Raw genomic sequence first — 26,085 nt, 5'->3', positions numbered from 1 at the left:
TGTTGTTATTAATCACCACACTTTTGAATGTTATTGTTCGTTGAATTAAGTCTTAATTTGGTGAATTTAGTAGTGAAATCGTGCTATTTCTACAAGTTTTAAAACTATTCCCATGATTAGCTTAAACCATGAACTACAAGTGCTTGATGAAATGCCTACAAGAATGAGTTTTGAATAAATGCTTACATATTATGCTCTCAAAGTTTTATTACAATCTTACTATTATTATTATCGAGTCCTGGGGGTTTGAATGCCTGAAATTTAATTGCTTACCTAGTTTCCAGTATTTATAGAATGGCTACAAAATAGTTACGAGCATTATCTTTTCAGTCAGTACTTTTAAATAGTTAAGCATAGTCAGTCCAATATTCAAGTTATTTCAGTTGGGAGTAGGATCTAGTACCGAGCGAATACAGGGATGACGACTTCCCCATTAATTAGGAAGATTCGTTAGTAGCAGTCCTTGCATTCCAAAACTATGTAGCCAACGTAGGATATGAGGAGTCACCCATCAGTTTAGGCTTGACTCCACCCAGGTATCACCCATCAGTTTAGGCTTGACATCCTGGTTGTTTAGTAGCTTAGTGGATCCACGCAGCCATATGTTAGTACCCATGGCATGGTACTGACACCTTTCCAACAGGGGTCACAGGTTGGGCCCCAATAAGCTCATTGGGGCATGTCAGTTAGATGATAGCTTCCACAGTCTCAGTTCAGTATTCAGTTTCAATTTTGCTAACCATAGCATATAGATATTAGTTATCCATTTATCAGTATTCAGTATTTCACTTTTATAGATTATATACAGAATATTTGTTATGCTTGGTCATCCATTCTCAGTCTTTACAGATTTCATGTATTTTACTCTGTACTTCATGCTATTTATCCAGTCAGTTATTACTCATGCACATGAAACCATGCATATTAGCCTAACCTCATTGGCATACTGATACATTTAAAGTACTGATCGCATACCCGTTTTTTACGCTATGGTGTTTAATATCATAGGTTTGGATGCTCAGTTCCTTGATCGCATATAGATATACCAGATTATCAATTGAAGCAGTGGTGAGTCCTCATACTTTGAGGACATCATTTATTTACCTCAGTTTATCTTATCAGTTCAGTATTTTCTATTCAATCAGAGTTAGTTGGGGGTTTGTCCCATTAACTCCAAAGTCAGTCAGTAAGAGGCTTTCAGACACTCTCAATCAGTTATTCATTTATTAGATGTTATTGACAGTCTTATAGTATTGTTTTCAAATAGATATTTTTAGTGTTTTGATTCAATTTTATTTTTCATATATAAACCTTATGGCATGTTCAGTCAAGTTCCGCATATGTTCCCTATCAGTTTATTCAGTGCTCATAGCAGGTATCAGCATGGGTTAGCTTGTAGTCCTTCGGGGCTGTAGGCACCGTGTGGTATCCGGGGTATACTCTCAGGGTGTTACACAACTAGGACTGGGGACCACCCTCTATTACCCAGCTGAACCACCTTATACAGCCTTTGATGGGCTGAATTTTGTGCATATAATAAGATAGCATAAATGGTCTCATGAAAACTCTAGGATAGTATCATGACCATGACCAACCCAGCTGAGTCCAACCATACCAAGACAACTGTCCAACCATACCAAAAAAAGCCAAAGGCCATAAACCATGCTATAACCAAATAAGTTCCAAAACATTTAATGATAATTAATCCCAAAATATAATACGATGGAATAGTAAGAAATTATGTCTGATGATTCTAGCCTCCCAACTTATTCTAATGCCAAGGCCGAAACCACTATCGATCCTGCCTTTACCAACCCCCATAATTGCCTCAAAGCCTCTCTTCAAAAGAGTAAGAATATCCAGTTGGGATATGCCCCCAACCATGGCCAAAACTAATATCCAAAATAAAATAAGAGTGTTTAAAGATGTCATAACATGAAATGGAGCCTTCCAAAAGGATGGAATCTCACCACTTCAGTCCAAGTACTGATACGGAAATTTGAATTCTAGACAGGGGGAGTATAATGGTCGGTTCTTTCATAGCATGGGTAACATCCGCCAATAGACAAGTTAGTGATTGATCGCTAGCATAAACTCAGGATACAGATAAAATAATTTCATTTATAAAACTAAGAAAAACCATCCGTAATGTATATAACCATACATACATATATAAGTGTTGGGAAAGGGATTTGGGTTTAGCATGCATTTAAAACCTTTACCTGAGTTGTATAGCTTTGGCATCCTAACACACCCATGGGCAATATGGGTTCAGCTCTCCCTATTGAAAGGGCCCCAGTACGTGTAGCCATACGACTAGGGAAGTATCCCATGGGATGACTAGTATCCCCTAATATAAGGTGTGACATCATGCACATGGTCACCAAGACCAACCTCATATCGGCAGATATGAGTTTCCAATTTTGGTCACCCTGGTACCTCTACCTTTCACAGCTTAGCTATACCTCCTCCTTTAATACCTAAATTAAATCCATTACCAAGCAATCCATTAATTATTTATTAATCAAGGACATTTAGTGGTGGTTTTGTAATACCACTATACTTGCAAGCATTATCCATATCCAACTATTTACAGATTAAGGGGACTTTCAAGTGCCCTTCTATTTACCGTATTAACCCTATTGGGGGATTCTGTACCCCAAAATCAAAAACTATATTGTCATTTACCTTTCCAACCATTTAAACCATGCATAAATCCTTTACCAAGTTTAAAACAAGCAAGATTTCCATTTAAAAGTAATCAATACAATGAACATATCTTTATAAGCATTTTGTCAAACACATTGGGGACATACTTTAACCAAAACCAATTTCAATTACCAATAACCATTCAAATTTAATCCAATTAAACAAAACCACCATTAATATATATAAAAGCATAATTAAAACTATAGGAAACTATAACCAAGTAGCTATAAACAAAACACCCAAATTATATTTGAAAACCCAAAGTATACAATAATGAAATCATGAAAACCAATAATAAAAATATTGCATTTAATTGGAACTAACAATGAAGAAAGAGAACATGTCTTATATCGAGGAATTGATGGAAATAAATCACCAAAACAAACCCCAAATTATCCCTCTAGTTGAAACCCTAGCTTCCTTGCCCCAAAAGCTCTTGAGAGAATTATGAAGTACTTAGGGATAGTTTTCAAGTGTTAATGAATAGAATAATAGGGTAAATACTCTTCCAAACTAGTAGGCAACTCCAATTCATAAGCAATATTACCAGCCCTTCGCAGAATCACATAACGACCAATAAACCGGTGGCTGAGCTTTCCCTTCTTTCCAAACTGCACTACTCTCTTCATGGGAGAAACCTTTAGAAAAACCCTATCCTTAACTTCAAACTCTAAGTATCTATGCCTAACATCAACATAGGACTTTTGGTGACTTTGGGCAGCCTTAAGCCTATCCCAAACCACTTTGACCTTCTCTATAGCTTGATAAACCAGATTCGGGCCAAACATATCTACCTCACCAAGCTCAAACCAAACAATATGATATCTACACCTCCTACCATACAACGCCTTAAAAGGGGTCATACCAATACTAGAATGATAGTTATTATTGTAAGCAGAAAACACCAAAGGTAGAAGCTCAACCCAACTACCACCATAATCAATCACGCAAGCTTAAAGCATATCCTCCAATGTCTGAATAGTTCTCTATGCTTGCCCATCTGACTGTAGATAAAAAGCAGTACTCAGACTAACCTTAGTCCCCAACCCTTTCTGGAAAGATCACCAAAAGTGAGATGTAAACTGCGTGCCATGATTAGAAATAATCAAAACAGGCACCCCATGTATCTTCACAATCTCCTGAAGATACAGCTTCACTTAGCAATACTAACTTGTGTTAGGATTTAACCTGAATTTCCTACTTTACTTGGATTCTATCATAATTGTGTTTTACATTGGAAAGAATTTCTTAGTGGAAAAGGCTTCCTAGTAGGAATAGATTTCTTTCCTATTAGATTTCTATTGGATTTATTCTTTCTTAGAAGAAGGGTTTTATAACTCTATAAATAGGAGATCTCTCTTCTCAAGTCAAAACACAATAGCATCCATAATTTAGTCTTTTATTTAGGGAGAGATTTTCTCTTAATTAGTTTTTATGTTTTTTTATTTAGGTTTTTAATATGTAGGTCAATTGGATGAATCATTTCAATAATATAATGTTTTAGTATGTTTATCTTGTCATCTTATTTATCTTCTCAATAGTTTGCAACTGTTAGCTTCCGTATGACGTCCTCTCGATTTTAAAACTAACAAGTGTTATCAGAGTCTATGGTTCAATGGTCTGATGGTTTAGACTGAAGGCATAATGAGATCAAGTTGTAACCAATTTGAAAATAATGAAGATCATTGTCTAGCTACATGTGGAGAAGAAGTTTAAAGAATATTTTTAACATTCCTGCTGCTTCATCTTTAAAAATAAAAATAAGATATTTTTCAAATAATTTTTTACCCATAATATTTTAAAATTTAGTTTTAAGCATGACAAGCAGCAGTGATGAAGATTACGTGAAGAAAAAGAAGATGGTCAATTTTGCCAAAAAATTTAGGCCAAGGGGAGATTTGTTAGGATTTGTCCTGAATTTCTTAGTTTACTTGGATTGTATCATAATTGGTGTTACTTCAGAAAGAATTTCTTAGTGGAAAAGGTTTCCTAGTAGGAAAATATCTCTTTCCTATTAGATTTCTATTACGTTTATTCTTTCTTAGAAGAAGGGTTTTGTAACTCTATAAATAGGAGATCTCTCTTCCCAAGTCAAAAACACAATAGTATTTACAATATAGTAATTTAAGAGTCTTGGTTAGGGGAAGATTTTCTCCCAATAGATTTTATATTTCTTAATATTAGTTTTTCATATATAGGTCGTTTGACCGAATCATATTAATAGTATGTCTTTTTAGTATTGTTTTATTTGTCATCAGAATTATCATCGTCTTGGTTTGCAAACTTTAAGCTTCTGCCTGACGCCCTCTTAATTTCAAATCCAGTAGCTATGGACTCGATATAGACACACAGAGTCATCTTCTATAGGATGGACATACACCCACAATGATCCACAAGGAGGGGGATATACAGTAAAAGAGAGAAATAGTGGGAAGAATTAGAGAGATGGGAGAAAAGAAACAATAAAAGAGAGGAGAAAGACACGAGAGAGAGTACAGAAAAATGAAAGAAGACAGTGGAAAAATTATAGATTTCTAAAAAAAAATTATTTACAAGGGAATGTGTTGATACTTGAAATGTGAATTCATGACTTGTAATTGGTTTAGGGTTGATAATTGAAATGTGAATTCATGACTTGAAAATGGTTAAGTTTAGTCACTTGAGAAGTGAATTAGAAAGTTGAAAATGGTTAAGTGTAGTGTTTTGAAATGTGTACTACTGACTTCAAATTAATCAAGTGTAGTTACTTAAGAAGTGAATTAGTAACTTGAAAATGGTTTAGTGTAGTTACTTGAAAGATGAACTTCTGTTTTGAAATTTGTAAAGTGTAATCATTTGAAAATGTGAATTCATGACTTGAAATTGGTACGCCTCCTCCTGTAGAAGAAGATATTGATTCAGATTTGATTGGTATAATTCCTGGAGATACAGACATGTTTGGTAGAGTGTTTATCGAGCCTAATGGATCTTCATAAGTTTATTTTTCAATTGATAGGTTCATTTTTTTGCATTAGTAAAATATTCAAACTTACATACTTATTATGTTATTTATAGGTGGTATCCCGCGTCAAAAGAAGTTAATGAGGCTGTAAGAGAGACCGTTATGAGACCTTTTACATATCCTTGACCCGAGTGGTGGGACATTCCAATAGTCACTAAACAAGTCATGTTTCTAGATTTTAAGGTATATTAGATTTAATTATTATTTAGTTAACTTTAATATATATATATATATATATATATATATATACTAGTTATATAAATTCATAACACACTAGTCAATTGATTTTCAAACAACGTGTTGTTGGTTGGCAAAGCACGATCAGGCCATTTCTATAATTTTTTAGAGACATGCTGCTATGTCACATCAGATTGCACATCTTAGACGAGCCTTAACACAGGCCGTTGCTCCTAATTTAAGTAGTGAAGAGGAAACAGATAGTGATGAGGAGTTTGTTGGGGCTACTCCTTAGTGTTGTTGGACTTGACTTTTAGATAATTTTTAGATATTTTGAACTTAGCTTTTAATTAGTGAAAAATCTTTAGGATTGTTTTAAGTATTTTGAATGTTGTTAGATTCATTGTTTAAGTGTTGTTGATTTGAATTGTTTAAATGATTTGTTGATGTGGTGTGTTGTATGATTATTGTAATATTGTGTGTTGCATGGGGATGTATATATTGAATTACATTTTTATTTGGCAGGTGGGATGCAGAAAATGCATATTTCTGCATTAAAAAATGCAGAAAAGCGACGACAGCAGTTGCTTTTTTATTCATTATGAAGAACAAAAAGCGATGACCAACGTCGCTTTTTTATTTATTACGAAGAACAAAAAGTGATGATCAACGTCGCTTTTTATTCATTATGAAGAACAAAAAGCGACGACCAACGTCGCTTTTTATTCATTATGAAGAACAAAAAGTGACAACTAACGTCACTTTTTTTTTCAAAAAGTATTTTATTTTTGCAAATTACGACGGACAGCGTCAATTTTTCTGAAAAAAATACTTTTTTTCAATAAAACGACGATGTCTGTCGTTTTTTGTTCATCGTGTGTTCTTCACATGATGAACAAAAAATGACGCACAGCGTTGCTTTTAGTTCATCATGTGTTCTTCACATGAAGAACAAAAAGCGACGCACAACGTCGCTTTTTCAAAAAATTACTAAAAAATTTTCTTCTCTAAAAGCGACATTGTTCGTCGTAATAAAGAAACGTAGGCCGTCGTTTTTAAAAAAACAATACCCCTTTTTAGACGAAAAAAACGACGAATTTTCATCGATTTTTTCCCAAAAGGCGAAGCTGATCTTCGTTTTTGGCCGTCTCTTTTTGACATTTTTTTAGTAGTGAATTAACCCTTCTACTTTAAAAAATTATCTAAATATACCTTTCGTCATACTTTGGGATTAGATTTACCCTTGATATCATACTTTAGGGTCAAATTTACCCTTATTGTTAAGAAACTTCTCACATATACGCTATCTTTAATAGAAAAGCTCAAATCAATGTTAAATGCCCCTTTTTAAAAAATAAAACACACTCTAATCTAACCCGCCCGATCCGACTCGAGCCACAAAAAAGACACAAATAAATCTACCCCCTTCAGTTCTGTTGGTCAAATTTTTCCAATGAAATTAAACCACTAGATATTTATAAATGCATAGCTTATGAAAAATTAATCTGCATCAGTGTAAACACAAAAAAAATATACCATTATCTCAGTTCATGGATCTACCTTAGTGCAGAACTCATGAAAAATGGGCACTTGATGATCAAATGCAATAGATTAAGTCTGCTGGATATTTCTCTAGATGATTGAGTAAAGAGGTTTCCTTATATGTCAATCGTGGAATCTCTTCATTCATATGTCTTTATATGCAATTTAGATCTACACAAAATTTTCATCATGTTATTTGCTCAGAAAAACTTATTCACTAATTTTAGAATCGAGATGAACATAGAATTGCATACGAAATTTTAAAATTTGAACGTAAATAAATAGGAGCAGAGTTTGTAGTAAACATTTTCTCTAGTTCCATGCTTCTACGCTATCCCATTTTGTTTTACTTTTTGTTCATTTGTAAACACCTGTCAGCATTGCACGTTGAAAAAGAAATATTTTTGTTCGTAAAAAAATTCGACCAATAGAACTGAAGAATAGGTGTATTTGTTCGTGTATTTTTTGTGGGTCGGATCGGGCGATTAGATTGCGGTGTGATTTATTTTTTAAAATTGAGCAATTTAACGTTGATTTAAACTTTTCTACCAAAGGAAGGGTACAAGTGAAAAGTTTCTTAACAATGAGGTTAAATATGACTCTAAAATATGACATCGAGGGTAAATTTAGCCCCAAATTAGGACGAAGGGTATATTTAACTAATTTTCAAAGTAGGGGGTAAATTTGACCTCAAAGTATGATAACGAGGATAAATTTGACCCCAAAGTATGACAAAAGGTTATATTTAGCCAATTTTTAAAGTAGAGGGGTAAATTTGACCCTTTTCCCTATACGAAAGGTTTGTTGGCCAAACTTCTAAAACAACTAGCTTATTTTGGAAAATGATCTTTTCAGAAGTATTTCTAAGTATATTTTATTTGCTCCACAAGTGCTTCTTTTAACTTTTAAGAGCACCTTCTGCAAGGTTAGAGCCAACTTACGGCCAGAAGGTTCATTCGAATTAAATTTGGCAAAAAATTATACTATTTATATATGACTAAAATTATTCTGTATATATATATAATAGATGTTAAATCTCATTTAGCTAGTTCGTGTGTTTAAGATTCTGACCTCTCTGCCACTTCTACTACACTCCAGAAAGACTTATTTTCTCTCAAAAATTCCCCCAAATACCTCACTTTTCTATAATAAATACTTTTGGTTTCCGAAAAACTTAACCAACCAGGATATAATTCAAACTTGAAAGTAAAAGGAGCAATGTGAAAGAGTAGTAGCTAGTACATTCCTGGTATAGTTCATCAGAAATAAGACCCATACCATGAGCGAAAGGGATCTCATAATTATCTTGATCAGGGATAATTGTTTCTGGATTCCCAAGAATGTATCCCTTACGATCGATCCATGGATTGACTCCAGCATCAATTCCTGCAAGGTTTATATATGTAAAATATAAGCCTGATAGAATTACACAATCAGTTCATTTAGGGGCGGCTGAACCAATTTTGTGGCCTAAAGTTGAATCATAATGAGAGACTTAAATATTTTTAGAGACCATAAATTTAAGCATTTGAAAATAATCAAATATTTTTATCCGATTAAGTATAGTAAAAAATCTTCTATTTGTATCATTACCCTTCACACTTTTAATTTAAAAAGTAAATCTAAACTAGCAATATCAAAGTAACATTATGTTTTAAGAAACTTTCGTGATTGATACAATAATTTTTTCATGTTCCTGTCACTCAGTGATCATTATTTTTATACCTAATAAAAAATCTAAATATTTTTCCTTTACTTCGATTGTTCAAATTTCTTTTGTAGCTTTCTTTTATTTTTAACTTAAATATTTATTTATTTATTTTAAATCAATGAATAAACCTATTATTATTGGAGTATTATTAAAAAAATAGGACCCCAAAGAATTGGGGGCCTAAAGCCTTTGCTTCATTGGCTTTACCACGAGCCAGTTATGAGTTCATTAATAAGGTAATTACACGTAAATTTTTATAATAATCATTAACTAATAATGTAAAAATTATATGTAACTAACACCGAGAATATAAACATCATATAACTTTAGGGTATGTGTGGTATGGGGAAAAATATTTTTCAAAATTTTCATATAAGCTCTTAAAAATTGAAAAATGACTTTTCTAGTGGATATAGAAAACTAAGTTTCACAAGTTACATTCCATATGGAATGTATCTCCCCATCCTGCTTCACACTTCATCTTCACCGCAACCCCATAGTCCCCATACCAACCTCCCACAATATTTGTCTAAATTATATTGCGGCTAGAATGATAGAATTTCTCCATCGCAAATCAATGACATATTTGCTCTATGAAACATGATTCTCTCACTCATTTCCTACCAAACTAGCTCGCTGGAAAAACACATGATGGAAAATGAATTCTCATTCAAATATTGAGAGGCTTTCTAATTTTTAGTGTAAAAGCACTATTATTATTATTTTTCTCACTGATTTAATAAAAATATCCGTGGAAACAACCAAAAAATATCTTTCAGTTAAAAATTTCAATGAGAAAATAATAATTTTTTAGTATTATATATAAATGCATTTAGAATTATATGTTTTGTTTGCTTATCGAATATACGCCTGCTCCTAAAAACCATTTACCAAGAAAACATTTTCCTTTTACAGAACATACCCAAAACCCATTTTTAGTTTCTTACCATCTGATATCACTTGAGTAACAATAGGAACTGCAATTCCACTATATGAGTCTCCACCAACACAAAAAGGATTATTGAGATATTCTGGGTGCTCAACTAATGACCACTGCAAAATACTAAAGAAAATTAATAATTAACAAAGCTCCATAAATTTAATTTGTGGTGGAGTTAAAATTTTTATTAAGAGAATTTAATGTACGTAAAAGTAAATACACAAAGAGGTCAAAGAGAATTAACATCTACTCCCTCCGTTACTTTGGTAGCTGTCATAGTTTCTTTCTTAAGAGTCAAATGATATAAACTTTAACCAATATTTTAAAATGTAGTTTTTTGCTATATTAATATGAAAAGAATTGCAATTTATAGTGATTTTCGTATAATTTTTTAATATCTAAATTTAAACCACAAGGGTTGGTGTGGTGATTCAGCACCTCACCTCTTAAGCAACAGGTTGAGGGTTCGATCCCCGCCTCTGGTGAATGGAAAAAACTCTGTGGTCAGTTCCTTACCGCTTAGTGCGCTGACAGTAGGAATGGAGGATTAGTCTCACGGCTGTCTGCTGTGAGGATACCTTGGGAAACAAAAAAAAAAAGAATATCTAAATTTTAATTTTATAATATCAAACTAATCTAATCTAATTTAACTTTAAAAATGAATCAAATTGATTTTTGAAAAGAAAAATGTAACAATTAAAAGGAAACGGAGGAAGAACTATATCGATAGAGTGTAATTTTCAGCTGAAGGATGAACCCTTGGTCTTCTCTATCTCTGCGAGTTTCAACTTTTTTAGTACATATGCAAACAAACAAAAAATGGAATTCATTAATGAAGTACTCTATAATAAGTACCTTACGAAGAAATTGATAAGCATGATTAGCGCTTGTAACTTATTCGAATGATTTACCTTTACTGTAGTTGCATAGGAGAATCCACTCCCTAATGGAAAATCTAAAAATATAATGTTTGCCACCTAAAATTTCATTAATTAATTTGCACAAATTGGATGAAGTCAATTATATATCTTTCAAATGCATATACAAAGTTGTCTGATCTCACCTTTGTGTATGCATATGGATTTGAAGACTGTTGTCAAGCTACCATTATATTATTTAAAATCAAACATCATGGGTCCTGTGGATTAAGATCATAATTAGTAGCTTAAAAATTTGGGGTAAATTAGTAAAAATATTTTCTACATTTTAGGAGTGTGTCCAAATTAATATTCATTGGAATTTCGCTAAGTTCCTTGTTGATAAGAATGGCTGGATTTATGATCTTTATAATCCTACAACATCTCCTCTCTAAATTGAGATAACGATTTTGTTATAATTTGAAATACTCGATGCAACTTTCCTATAAGATTGATTTGTCAAATAATTCTTACGACTTTATGATCGTGTTGTAGCAGAGGGATATCAAAGTGCTGCTAGGACTGGCGTAGTTGCCAAGGGTTGAGCCTTCAATGATGTGGATCTATGAAGTTCTTATTTTTGATGATTGATAAACAATCAACTTTGGGACCGGGTTCATAAAGAGCCTTGTGATGATAAAACTCCAACTGCTCCGAGATCAGGTTCATCGCATCCACATCTCTTTCACTCAGTAAGCAATACAACTGTAAAAAGTACTGTTTAGCAAAAAGTTGGTGGCAAAGCTACAGCACTTTTGGTTCCATCCAATGAGAGGAGTCCTAGGTGTTCTTGCCTCCTATATACGCAACATGTTACAAAAGGAAAACATAAGCTTCCATATGCAAAAAACATCAAATCTCTCTTGAAGCAATTCATCATCCAAAGCCTCACTTGCAACAGGGAGTTTCTCAGTCGTCATTTGTGTCTCAAACTCTTCTTATATTTGAGTCTTTATTTTATGGTTTGTAAACGTTTAGTCTATTGCTATTGTTCATTAATAGTATGTGTGTTCTCATTGTTGATTATGTCATCTAAAGTTAGTTGACATAGAGGCTAGAGTCAGCTTGGTACTGATTTAGTTAGAGTTAGTTGTGTCAGTTAGTGCAATAGAGTTAATGCATTGGAGTATCCTTTTGTAATAGAGTTATTATAAGTAGAAGAGGATTAAGAAGTTAATTCTAGAATCATGGAGTCTGTATTCGAGGTTTCTTAAACATAGTAAAGTGGTTGAAATCCGACCTAGTAGGTCATGGTTACTCCCTTGAGAAAGGAGGTTTTCACATAATATTTAGTGGGTGTGCATTGCTCTTTATTTTACTTTTAATATTGTTCATCACTGCATACGATAGTTGGGACCAGGTTCCTAAGTTGGTGGGTGACTCATGTAGTTCTTTATTTGGTATCAGAGCAGGTTCTTCCTTAAATGTTATCACCTAGGAAGGATTATCTAAATGACAGCACCACCAAATCTTGAAGAGGGTCAGTTGACCACTATGCCACCCAAATTTAATGGACAATACTATGGGTGGTGGAAATCTCATATGCATGATTTCATCATGGTTGTGAACTGTGAACTATAGGATGTTATTGATGATAGGAATTTTGTTATAACTAAGCCATTAAAAGTTGGTGATGTTACTTCAAACATTCCCAAAGCAAGAAAGGAATATGATGTTGCTAACAGAAAAAAAAATAGAGAAAAATTTCAAAGCTAAGAAGTTCCTCGTGTGTGGAATTGGTCCTGATGAATATAACTGGATCTCAGCTTGTGAAACGGACAAGGAAAACTGGGAATGCTTGCAAAATGCTCATGAGCTAACCAGTTAAGTTAAGGAGTCAAAGGCCGATATACTGACTATGCAATATGAAGCCTTCAGCATGAAGGAAGGTGATACCATTCAACAAGTGCATACCAGGTTCACTAGTATCACTAATGAACTCCATCTCCTTGGTAAGGATATCCGACCTACCAAATAGATTCGCAAAGTCCTTAGCATATTACGAAAGTCGTGGGAAATCAAGGTAAATGCAATAACTTAAGCTACGGACCTAAAGACTCTAGCTATGGATGAGTTGATATGAAATCTTAAGACCTATAAACTCAAGAAACAACAAGATAAAGCTAGAAGTGAACAAAAGAAAGAAAAGAATTTGGTCTTGAAATATGCAAAAGTAGATTCCAGTAAAGAGTATGAATAGACAACATATATTACTAAAATATTCCATAAGATTATGAGGAGGAATAGTGAAATACCCAGAAGAGGTTACTAAAGCAGGTACAACAGGGACAGCAAGGGTAATGACACATCATAAGTATAGGAAGGCCACTTAATCAAAGATTGTCCTCTTCACAAGGTGTAACACAAGAAGTATGTCAAGAATACTGGAGAAAGAGAGAAAAAAAAGGATTGGGTCCCTAACTGATATAGCAGAAGAGTTGTTACTGATAGAGTAGTGAAGCAGGTTCTTGTAGCTTGGGGAGATACTTCTAGTGAGTCACATGAATCAAAAAAGTTGGGTGATGTCTCAATGATGGTTATTGAAGATGAAGTTCAGATCTATGATTCACTCTTTGCCTTAATGGCTAAGTCTGATGATGAAAAAAATTATAACGTAACTCTTCAGGACAAAGAAGAAAATCTTAAAGATTATTCACTTAAGGAGTTAAGATCCCTTGCTATTGTATTGATAGACTCTAACTGTGATCTCACTAAATAAAAGGATTTATTGAATAAAACCTTTGATAAATTTGAAGTAGAAAAAGTGGAATTAGAAGAAAAATTATTTAAGTTGTAAGAAAGCTACCAATCCCTTTTCTTTGAAAATGAATTGCTAAATGAAAAACTTAGTGAAATATCTAAAGTCCAATCAAAAGGGAAAAGGTGAAGGTAGCAGGATTCAGTTTGAGATGGAATAGAAACTGACAAAAGCTAATCTAGACCTAATTTCCTCCTTAAAAATAAATTCTGAGCTTGAGAGAGACCTGGTTCGAATCAAACTAAACTTGAAAAGGCTCTTAAGTGGACCATTTTCTCTCAAGTTTTGACAAGTCTTACTAATCAAAGATCTAATAATGTAATTGGTCTTGGTGTTCATAGTTTAAGTGCACCTTATAATCCACATATCAAGTATGTTTCTATGAAGAACAATCTTTTGTGCACTCACTGTGGTAGGAATGGTCATACAAAAGACAATTGTTTCTCAAGATTAGCTGATGTAAAGAAGTTGAGAGGATGTTGTGAATAAAAGAAAATTAGTGGTGTTTTATCTGCTTGGACCAGAAGAATTTAATCTTTCCTTTGTCATCATATTGGTAACTCAAGTTGCAATGGGTTTCCAAAGTTAACAAGTGAATTTTTCTGCAGGGTAGAGCAAGAGGAAACAATCATCACTGGTACATGGATAGTGGCTATTCTAAGAATATGGCTGGAAGAATTAAAGATTTTCTCTCACTCAAGGCCCATGGAGGAAGTAGTGTCTCCTTTAGTGATGGCAAAAACAGATGTGTTTTAGAAATTAGTAAAGTTAGTAAAGTTTGAATCAAGATATTGATGATGTGCATTTTGTGGATGTACTTAAATATAGTTTGTTGAGTGTGGCATAAATTTATTACAAGGGAAATGGAGTGAAATTTATATCAGAGAAGTGTACAGTTATAAGCCTTAAGGATGGTAAAGTTACTCTCACCGCATAGAGAAAGAAGAACATGTATGTTGCTGATTTTAGGTCATAAAACTCCAAGGATCTCACATGTCTTAGTGTGTTAGAAGATTCTTCTGAACTGTGGCACAAAAGGTTAGGTCATATAAGATGCTCTTTGTTGAACAAATTGGTCAGTAAGGACCTAGCTCGAGGAATGCCAAAGCTGAAGTTTACCTGTTCTAAAGTGTGTGATGCTTATGTGAAAGATAAGAAGACCAGGTCCTCCTTCAAGTCAAAGAAATAAGTGAGTTCTTCCAGACCCCTACAGCTTCTTCATATAGACTTGTGTGGACCTGTCAAGGTTACAAGTAGAGAGGGGAAGAAGTATATTCTATTTATAGTTGATGATTATTCCATATTTATCTGGACAATGCTTCCGAGAACTAAGGAGGAAACCTTCCTAGTGTTTGAAGTTTTTGCAAAACAGGTTTAAGTGAAGTACATGAGAAGATTGTTAGGATCAAGTCCGAACATGGCAAAAAATTTGAAAATGCCAAGTTCAATCAATTCTATAATAAGCATAGGATCAATCACAACTTTTCAACTCCTAAAACACCCTAGCAAAATGGTGCTGTGGATAGAAAAAGCAAAACCTTGGTGGACATTGCTAGGACTATGTTGATTGATGCAGGAATAACACAAAATTTTTGGGTTGAAGCAGTTAACCCAGCTTTTCATGTGATCAATAAATGTTTTATTAGGTCTATTCTTGATAAGACTCCATATGAGCTAATGACCAACAGAAAACCTAAGTTGTGTTACTTCAAACCTTTTGGTTGTAAGTGTTTTGTGCTTAATAATGATAAGAATGATCTTGGAAAATTTAAACTAAAAAGTGATGGATTTTTGTTAGGTATTCCTTAAATAAAAAATCCTACAGAATCTACAATAAGAGAACCCAGTGTGTAGAAGAGAGTGTACATATTGTGTTTGATTTGTCTGGAAGTGCTAGTCAAGGTCACTCTCATGATGAGATAGATCTTGAAGAATTTCTCAATGTTTTGAGAAAGTCAAATAAAAATGATGCTAAGCCAGAAAAGGAACCAATGATGGTGTAGACCCCCAAGGACCAGGTTCAGCTCATAATGATGAACATGATTTATCAAATCATCAGGAACCTTATTTATATCACCCCCCTTATAAAGATCCTAATCTTTAGTCCAGATCAGTGGATCACCAATCTCCTGAGGGTAACACCTCCATGGGAACTAGTCCTAAATAAAGTCAGCCTACAAAGATCTAGCTGGAAGCATCACTCTTCACATCCCCTTGATGATCTGCTTACTCCTCTGGATTCAGGCATGCAAATAAGTAATCGAGCAAGACACTTGTGTGCTTTCTCAATATTCTTATCTCAAGTTGAGCCCAAGAATGTGAAGGATTCCTTGAAAGATTTTGATTGGATAAATGCCATACAGGAAAAGCTGCATCAATTTGAGAGAAGTAAGATGTGGAACTTGTTCCCTCATCCAGCAAACAGAAACTATCATAAGGATCAGGTGGGTCTATAGAAATAAAAAAAATGAGCATGGTAACATTATCAGGAACAAGGCATGATTAGTTGTGCAAGGGTATAACCAAGAGGAAGGAATAGATTATGATGAAAGATTTCTTCTATGGCTAGAATGAAAGCTATTCGAATTCTCATTGCTTTTGCTTCTTACATAGAGTTCAACTGGATGTGAAAAATGCCTTTCTAAATAAATTTCTAAAAGAAGAAGTGTATGTGAAGAAACCTCCAGGATTTGAAGATGTTGACTTTCCAAGTCATGTGTTCAAGCTGGACAAGGCCCTTTATGTTAGAAAACTAAAGAAAAGAAAGATGTTAATATATATATATATATATATATATATATATATATATATATATTCTATACTATTTTTAATATTCGTTAACTATATAAAATAATAATAATTAAATTTAAAATTTTAAAATATTTTTAATTAAATTAATTTAATAAAATATACCTCTAATTAAGGACCCATTTGGCCATAAAAATTAAAAAAAAAATGTATTCATTTTCTTTAGTATTTTCTTGAAGTTGAAAATAGAGTTGGAGTTATGTTTGACCAAATACATTTAATAAGTGAAAATAAATTTTAAAAGGTTTAGAGTTTTATGAAAGTAAAAATTTAGATTTAAAAAAAATAATTAAAAAGTACAAAAGGTGAATACAAAAATATTGAAAACACCTCTTGAGGTGTTTTTCAAAAATTTAAAAATAGTGAAAATATATTTTAAAATATTTATAGTTAAATAAGTATTTTAATATAAAATAAAAATATATTTCAAAATATTATGAATAATATCATAGCCCTACTAAATATTTTTTCTAAAAGAGAGCTTCAGTTCAAACTGATCTAACTAATACAAAATAGAGGGAGTAATAGGGACATTTGAAAATTAAGACTTAAATTTTTCAGAACCCATGGCAGAAACTCCTTTGTTTTTCATAGGGCACAATTCCCTCCCCAACTTGCGAAATCTCCTATTTTCAGAGGGCACAATTTCCTTTTAAACTCATGATAGCTTTCAGTTAGGGCTTAATTCCTCTCATTATCTCTCTATTGAGTAAGTGGGTGCAATCCCAATAACAAAGGTTTTACTTCATTATGCTCTTTCTTACTTTTCAATTCTCATTGTTTTATATCCTCTTTGTTTACTTTCCTATGTAGAGTTCATAGCCGATATTATTTAGGATATGCATTGATTTCAAATCTTACAACCCCTTTTTTTATCTTTGAGTAAAATTATTAGCTATAGTGAAATGAGTATTTTGTTTAGGCTGAGGGACTATAAAAAATTGCCTCTCTATCTCTATGAGATAGGGTAAGGCATCCATACACTCTACCCTCTCTAGACCCCACTTGTGGAATTTCACTGGGGATGTTGTTTATAGATGTAGTGTGAGCAAAGTGGTTTATTTGATTTGATTGATGAATTTTGATCTTTTCCATTTTTTTATTTCGGTTAGATTTGAGGAGAAGCTAAGTTATGGAGTAGGAAGTATATGATGCATTCTCGTTTAGATTTGATGGATTAATAGGTAAACTATCGAGAGTTTTAACATATTCCCACTATGAATTTCCCTGTTATCTATACTAGGATTCTAATTGAGAAATATGCAACAACAACAATAACAACATACCGGTGTATTCCTACAAAATGGGGTTTGAAAGGATAAAGTGTATGCAGTCCATACCACTACCTCAGACAAAGCAGAGAGGTTGTTTCTGATAGACCCCCGACTTTACATAAGTGAGAATTATGCAATGTATTTGCTTTCTTGATAGGTCAAACGCCTAAGTTTGAAGATGCTTTCACTTTGGAGTTCCCTCTTACTTCACCAGTGAGGTAGAAAGGTATGGACTGCGTACACTATCCTCTGCAGACCCAACTTTTGGAAATACACCGGGTATGTTATTCTTGTATTGTTTACAAATGTTACCTTTATAGAATTGATTTTGTTCCAGAAACAGGTATGTGCTTTTGAAAATGAGGGTTTAGTTTTTTTGTTGTATTATGCTATATCATGATTTTGATTCATGTGTTTAGAATTCTCTATTAATCTGTTCTGGTGTTAGTTTTTATCTACCTGTTGGAGAAAGATATCCAGTGTTATATTTCACCATTCAGGCATTGAAGCGAGGGGATCCAAGGGGCTGGGTGGGGGTTCTCGAGAAATCGGTAACTTTCGTATGGATCTAGTATTTATATAGAGAAATCTAGTAAATATATAAGAATTATAAGTTGACAATCCATAAAAAAAGTGTGTTGTTGGTCTAGTGGAGTTAGGGGTGTGCATCGGTCGGTTCAGTTCGGTTTTATGTGTTATTGGTTTGATTTATCGATTTGCGGTTTTTAAATATGTAAAATCAATAACCAACCAATAAGATATTTTCTTATCGGTTTCAGTTTATCGGTTTTTAATCCTTACCAATTCGATTTTTGTTTTAACCAATGATCAAATACTTATAAAATAGAAATAGTAACAACTAACATAAAAAAAAAAAATCTGAGTTACCGCCAAAATCCTACGCAATGCATTTTAGTTTACAAGAATCTTCAAACTTGAATTGAATATTAGTTCGGAAAAAAAATTAAATCATACTTGTTGGAAGCTATAACTGCTTCAAGCTTTCCAATATGATGATAACCGAGCTTTATATTGTGCCTTTATTGCCCTGAATAGGTTAATACTTTATGAATCTCTGAATTGTGAATAAGTAGTGAATATAATATATATATATACACACACACATATATATAGAGAGAGAGATTTATATATAACATAAATAGGGATAAAACAATAACTTAGCATATCTTTATTGGGTTATTGATTTAACCGATAACCCAATAAGCTAAAATTGAAACTGAACCGTTTACCCAATAAATTTATTTATAAAATCAATAAAAAATTGTTAACCTAATAACATTTTTATCGGTTCGGTTTATCGGTCGATTCGGTTTTTACACACTCCTAAGTGAAGTAGAGGGACTTTTAACAGTTTTATTGACCTCTTGGTTGTGGGTTCAAAGCCCCTTAGTATTTGATTTTATTTTTGTCTAATATGGAGAACCCACAAACTTTAAATTTTGAATTCGCCTATGCACTGAACTTTAGCTATATTCTGATATTGATATTAGAATTTCTTCTTTTGTCAAGATATAAAGCTTTTGCTTATTTAGACAAGCTGTAAATCAAATTCTAGCTAGATCCTTGAAAATAATTGATATTCATCTGTGTGTAAGCCCATTTTTAGAATTCAACATGATTAAGTCAAGCAAGAAATGTTCTTTCAAGTCTTTAGGGGCTGTTTGGGAGAGTGTATTAGAAAGTTAATGCATGCATTGGTTTAATATGTATTATTAGTACCTTGTTTGGTATATGTTTTTACCCTATGTATAACTATTGCATTAGTTGTACACTCTATTGTGTATTGAGGTATGTATTACTAATACCTCAAAATTCATGGTATTAGCAATGCAATGGATCCAATGCATGTATTAATATGATAAAAGACACTATTATCCCTCAAAAAAAAATTCTCATCCTTTCCAACATATACATGGAGGATAATTTTGTAAGATAATTTTTTTTCTAGAAATAATGTAATTCATGTTATTTTTAATACATCAAACCAAATACTGCATAAGAAAAATATAAGCATAACTAATGCAGACATAACTAACACAAACATTACTAATACACCATATTTTACATTATCTTATACACTTTACCAAATGACCCCTTAGTGTATTACTACAGTCCACGGTGTTTAGGTTGTATTGGTAGATTCTATGTTTATGTCAATTTCCATGCCATGTGCCATAGTTTATTAAAACTTGATAATACAACTAAACTTATACTCGTTGATCGATTGTTTTTCTCATTGTTGAGCGTTGACAATAATACCAAAAATGCCCAAATTTTCACAATTGTGAATATATAATTAGAAGAAGCACTTTTTTATCTGGCATCTGCATCTTTTGTGTCATTCTCACTTATAATAGAAGCATGTCATTATTGAAAAATATGGGATTTCCGATTTCCTTAGCCAATCATTTTATTTTGATACATAGGATTTTGTGGTAGGATCAGCATCATTGGTTGGAAAAGGCTTGTCATGTGTTCCTATTTAAAGGAGGAATAGAGATGCTCGACCATCAATTAATTTAACTCCAGCCCAGGTAATATGTTTGTGGGTGTTGTATGAAGTTTATATTTCCTGCTTGCTGAATGCTAAGGATGTCATAAATAAGAATGAAATATTATACATTTCAAGCCTACTTGTTCCTTTTTTGGTGAACATTTTGTACTTCTTGGGTTGAATTTCATAGAAGTCCTTTTTTATCGATATCATAGAAATCCTGTTACGTGCTTTGCACGTTTGTGTTTTAAAATTTTTCTCTTACTTCTATTGTTGAGTTGAACAAACATGCTTGTGTTAAGCATCTGAATATGTTGTGCTTTTAGTTTCTAGTTGTACCATGTCTAAGGCACAAGTGATTTGTCTAAATTTTCTAGCTTTCCACTTTAACAAGATGTCCTATAACATTTTAGTGGGTGTCTGTCCAACTCTTTTTAAATTTTCTTATTTTTATTTTCAAATGTCATATAAGAAAAAATGATTTTCTGTGATTACCTTTAGAAAATTGTCGGCCAAATTAAAGACTTAGTAGCAACTAATCAAGTTGGATATATGTTGTAGTTAAAGTGATGACAAAACTAGACTCCATAAGAATGATCATTATCTGTAGTGAACCTTATGGGGACATCACTAATATGTCACAATAATTGAAATTTTCTACTCAAAACTTTTGATGAAAAAGCTTTAACGTCTCTATCTATTAATATTTGAAGATCCATCTACCGACTTCATATACATCAACACCTCGCTCCAATCAAAATTTAAAAGAAGAAAAAAGAGGATTTTCTCAGGCTTATTAACATTTTTTTGATTAATTTTCCTTCTTACCTATTGTAGTACTGGGTGATTTATAGGTTGTTTGATTGATTCTGCAAAGGTGATAGATTATACCGCGGCAGAATTTGTTATACTTCCCAAGGAACTTCCCGACTTTTTGTCACTCTTTTACAAGAGAATAATATGTCAAACCTTTTAAGCATAAGTAATGTGTACTGGTAAGAGTTAGAACATTACCGGGAAAAGCTAATTTTTAGAGTGAAAATTGACTATTATCTTTGCTACTTTTTTGAGCTTTTATTATTAGCGTGTACCAATGCTCTTCTTGTAGCAATATTACATATAATATTACGTATTAATGACCCACATATTTTTTGTAAGAAATTTATCTTGTCTCTCAAGTAAAGTAATAAATCAGTCAATTATTTTTTCTCCAAGTTATGCATATATGGTATTTCTTTGATGGAAAGAAATAACTATGAAAGTCCCTACGGTTAAAGTTATTTGCCTAAAAGTCTCTGGCATACCTACAAATATGTTTGTGACTCCATCAGTCTGGCATACCCTTGATAGGCATAGGCAAGAAGATTCTTAGGTCTCTTCCCTCTTTTCTTATTGAAGTTTTTTACAAAAGGTAATTCTTCACAACACTTGAACAATAATGGCTGAAGGTACTTTCTATTTATTTTTTTCTGCGTATTGGCTCTGTGTATGTGTTGAAATTCAACACCTCTTACTTTGCGTTCTTATCTTCGTGGAACATAGATAGATGAAAACTTATAATTTATTTCTGATGACTAATCAGGAATGCAAAGTCATTGATTATATTGAACTAAAATGAAAATTAAAGTATGTTTCTCAGGCATTAAAAGGTCGGGGTCCTCCTGGAACTTAAAGCATTGTGGTAATTACTTAGCCTTTTAAATGGATTTTCTCCATCCTTGTTTTTCAGCTTGGTTTTTGAAATTCTATTTTGTTTATTGGAACAATTCTATGGATTGATGATGTGAGTTCAGGGAAAATTTGAATCTTAGATGGCTTTAGAGGAACTAGTTAAAGCTCATAGACAATTTGAAGTTGACGTTTATTCAACTCAAGTCTCATAGATGTTTGCTATTTGAACTTCTCATTGACTTGTTCTGCTATATCGACAAGATGTGATTACTACAATTCATAGTACATTGACAGAATTGCTATACACTATTAGAAGAATTTTGGTAAGCCTTTATGCTCTATGCCAACAGAAAAAAACAAAAAGGAGAATTTTTTTTTACCAGTGTATGTTGACATCTAATTTTTTTCCCTCACAACTACGTTTAATCTTGGGTTTCTTCGATTTTTAAATAAAATCACAACGATTATTTTTTTCAAATAAACACATTTTAAAATATGCATTTGGGTTAAATTTGTCATTTAAGTGATAATTATATATTTTTGTATTTGCATATACGGGATTGTATAAATGATGTCATTTAAATGAACATTTTTATCAAAATTGGACTTTAAATTAAGGATTATTTGGAAAATAAATTTAATAATTAAAGTCTTTATTCAAATATATTTGTCTTAAAAAATAATTTATCTGAATAAATATGTGTTTGATTTTATCGAATCCAGAAGCTCGGAGTTAAATGAGGTATTAATTCATTTCAAATTTTGACTTAATTTGGCCAAATTATTAGATTTGGCCATAATTGAAATCAAATTGGCCATAATTGCGATGCAATTGGCCAATTGATTTTCAATTTCACCAAAACTTAAATGAATTGACCAAATCCCCAATTCCCAAACCTATTCAACCCAACACACTCAATTAACCACAACTTTAATCAGCCCAAAAAATAACCCAGTTTCAGCCCTCTTGCCATTTTCTAATTGGGCCAGTAATCGACCCATTTACTCCTATCAAATATTCTCATCCCAACAATTCAAAACCCAACCCGGTTCGGCCCACATCAATAATCCTTCTTATCCTTTGTTCTTTACAAAGACCTGACAGTCAACAAACAGCAACATAGACAACAACCCTCAACCCAGCGACGAACCCAATCGACCCGACGCCGACCAAAATCCATCCAAATCGACCCGACCCAACTTTGACCAAGCAATCTCCAACCCATTTATAACCTTCATCACGCATATCAGGTGATTCCATACGAAAAGATGCTGAGAAACCTTCTAGAATGAGCTTAGGTGTCTCCCCCAACAGTTCAAATCCGCAAATCTCAGGATAATGGTACGATTTTCGTACATGTTTCGTGAAGTTTGATTGGTTCGTGAAAGAATTCTCGCCTCCTCATTCCTATTGGCTGCTTATTCCGAATTTAGGGGAAGAAATTCAAAAAGAGGTACGAGTTGTTGATGAAACCGAAGTTGTGAGGGGATTTTCAAAATTCGAATTTTGAATTCTCCTATTTCAAAAATCCCTACAATACCCCTAATTTGACTCTATATAAGGAACCCATCGTTTCCTGTAGAGGGGGTTAAAAATTCTGGAGGGGGTTCATTTTTTGGAGGGAGTTTTCTTTTTTTCATTTTTTTCTCTGCTTTCGTTTTTTTGGAATTTCATAAAAAATTCTGGAAGTTTGAAATTCTTCTTTAAATTTCAAAAAATACCATCGATAGGAATTCTTAGAGTGCATTAGCTCCTCAGACGAAGTTATCCCCTTTTTTCTCTCCAAAAATCGATGGTTTAATAGTTTAATCAGAAGCTTTGAAGGTTCGTCAACTGATTATGGTTTTGAGTTGAAAACGACATCATTCTCCAGTGGTCGTGATTCTGACGTTAGCCTTGTTGTCTCATTTTACTACCTCAGAAAAGGTAAATACATCTTCTTTTTAGGGCTTAGACGTTTCCTTTTTGCTGTTGATCTATTAGTGTTAGTTTCGATGGTTTCTCCTTGTTACTAATCTATTAGCTTTAGTTTCGATGTTTTATTCTTGTCATTGATCTGTTAGTAGCTCTAGAGCTGTAGAAGTTCTTGGAAACTGTCTGTTGTGAACCGTAAAGGCTCTAGAAATCTTGTAATCTTGACTGTTTACCTAGAAAGTTCATGAATTTATCTTGATTTTGCTTATAGGAAAATTGTTACTGATTTTAGTATGGTTTCTTTCGGTTTCAAGATTTTTGTGCCAACTCATTATGCCGCCTTGAGCTATCTTTAACGTGAATACTATTTGCTTTACTGTGCACCTTATCGTTTGAGCATGTAATAATCCTAGCTTTATTGTTGAGTGCCCTGTCTTATTAAAAACTCCCTTAATCATTATCTCTTGGATTTGGCTGCCCTGGTTGAGGTTTTATTCATTGAGTCTGTTGGATTGAAGATACTTTTACTGGGTTTCTAGTCAATCTTCCCTATTTGATCGTCTTGCTCAAAATTAGTGGGACCTCTATGGTTGTTGTTTCGAGAAAGACATTGTTAAAATTCCCCGTGCATGGACTCACGATTCTTCGTGACCTGCCAAAATAAGAGAGAAATATCGATCTAAAGGGCTTCATTTGAATATTTATTACCTTCTATTCTTTGAAAATTGGCTCATTTGCATAAGTGATTCAAAAAATCACATTCCCCGGCTTCAGTTGGCATTACTTGGTGAGCAGATGCGTCCTTTGGAGTCGTCTATGAGTCTAAATGTTATCCATTCCTGTGCTAATTAGGAAACATTCTTACTAGCTAGGTTTGTTGTGATAGAACTCGGTCTGTAAAATTGCTCTTTTCTATCTAAAGATGCTTGACGATAACTTACTTTCTCAAGAGGTCCAGGACTTATAGGACTTATAGTTGACTGTACCCTGCTTAGCCTCACAAATCAAGGTTTTTTCCTAAAGTTCATGTGATATTGTTTTGTTCTCCTTTTAGTCGACCTCGCTTGAATAAAGATCTAATTTGGTTTGTTTTAAATGGTTCATTGAACATATATATGCAGAAATTGTCTTTATATATGCAGAAATTGTCTTACTCTTTTTGAAACTAAATCAATGATTTGAATATAAAGTATTACTCATCCATTCATGTGGTTAATCTATGAGCTTGCAACAATATTCTGTCTATGATAATTTGAATTGCTTATTGTTTGATTGAATTTTGTGGTGGATTTAGTATGTCATGCTTAAAAATGAGTCATGCCTGCTCCGTGCTAAACTTTGTAAATTAAGGCTAATTTTATCCCTTCAATTTATCTAGGATTTTGACACTCATTGATGATATCCTCACGAATGGATAAAATGCTCAAAAAACTGAGTCCCAAAATCCTTTTCTCCAAATGTTACACTAAGTGTTAAATCTTCTCACGTTTTCTTTTTGATTATGTATCACTGTCTTGAATATATATATATATATATATATATATATATATATATATATATATATGAGTTCCCCTGGGTGGATGCCATTGACAGCTCGTTATAATAATTGACCCTTGTTATGATGCGTTATTATAGCAGGAACCTACTGGTTGATTTCCAATTGTGCATTGTTTTTCTAATTACTCAAGTGCTTAAATAGTTAGGTAGGGTCACCAATTATGGATTGATGCTAATTTATTTCCTATCAATTTCAAATTCCCTGGTTGGTAGATGTTTCTTTAAATTGTTTGATATCTTTTGTGCGTCAGTTGAAAATTTAGAATAAACATTAATTCACTCATCTTTTTCTTTGCATGAACTCGCTTGGGAGTCTAACTGGACTCTTTACTCTTGCATTAGGAAATTGGCCATTGAGGCCTGCCTCTTTAAGAAGACGTTGAATGTCCATTATATAGTACAAATACGCATGGAGGAGGAATAAGAAAAATGGGTTAAAGTCTCATCTTTTAAGCAGCAAAAGGAGGCTTTAAAGTTCCATTATTTTTCATCGTTGTCTTCATTTATATAGTTATTTTCTTTATTCATTTCTTTGGGGCCTCGAAGCCAAAGTTTTAAATTTAATACAGGTGAAGTGAAAATCGAGCCAA

At 33.0% G+C, this 26,085-nt stretch overlaps 1 long non-coding RNA gene across 3 annotated transcripts; it reads left to right on the top strand.

The window, feature by feature from the left end:
* Window positions 1-17,121: 17,121 nt before the first annotated feature.
* LOC107856901 lies at window positions 17,122-26,076 on the top strand. Of its 3 annotated transcripts, none has more exons than XR_007046683.1 (4): window positions 17,122-17,272; window positions 17,995-18,116; window positions 20,285-20,392; window positions 25,838-26,076. It is a non-coding gene; the product is annotated as an uncharacterized LOC107856901 (long non-coding RNA). The 3 variants fall into 3 exon arrangements; XR_007046680.1 differs by having other exon boundaries at window positions 17,122-17,300; XR_001670731.2 differs by lacking the exon at window positions 17,995-18,116.
* Window positions 26,077-26,085: the final 9 nt, after the last annotated feature.

The sequence above is a fragment of the Capsicum annuum genome, chromosome 1, assembly GCF_002878395.1.
Source record: "Capsicum annuum cultivar UCD-10X-F1 chromosome 1, UCD10Xv1.1, whole genome shotgun sequence".
Classification (NCBI taxonomy): Eukaryota; Viridiplantae; Streptophyta; class Magnoliopsida; order Solanales; family Solanaceae; genus Capsicum; species Capsicum annuum.
This window is presented reverse-complemented; position numbering and strand designations above follow the sequence as displayed.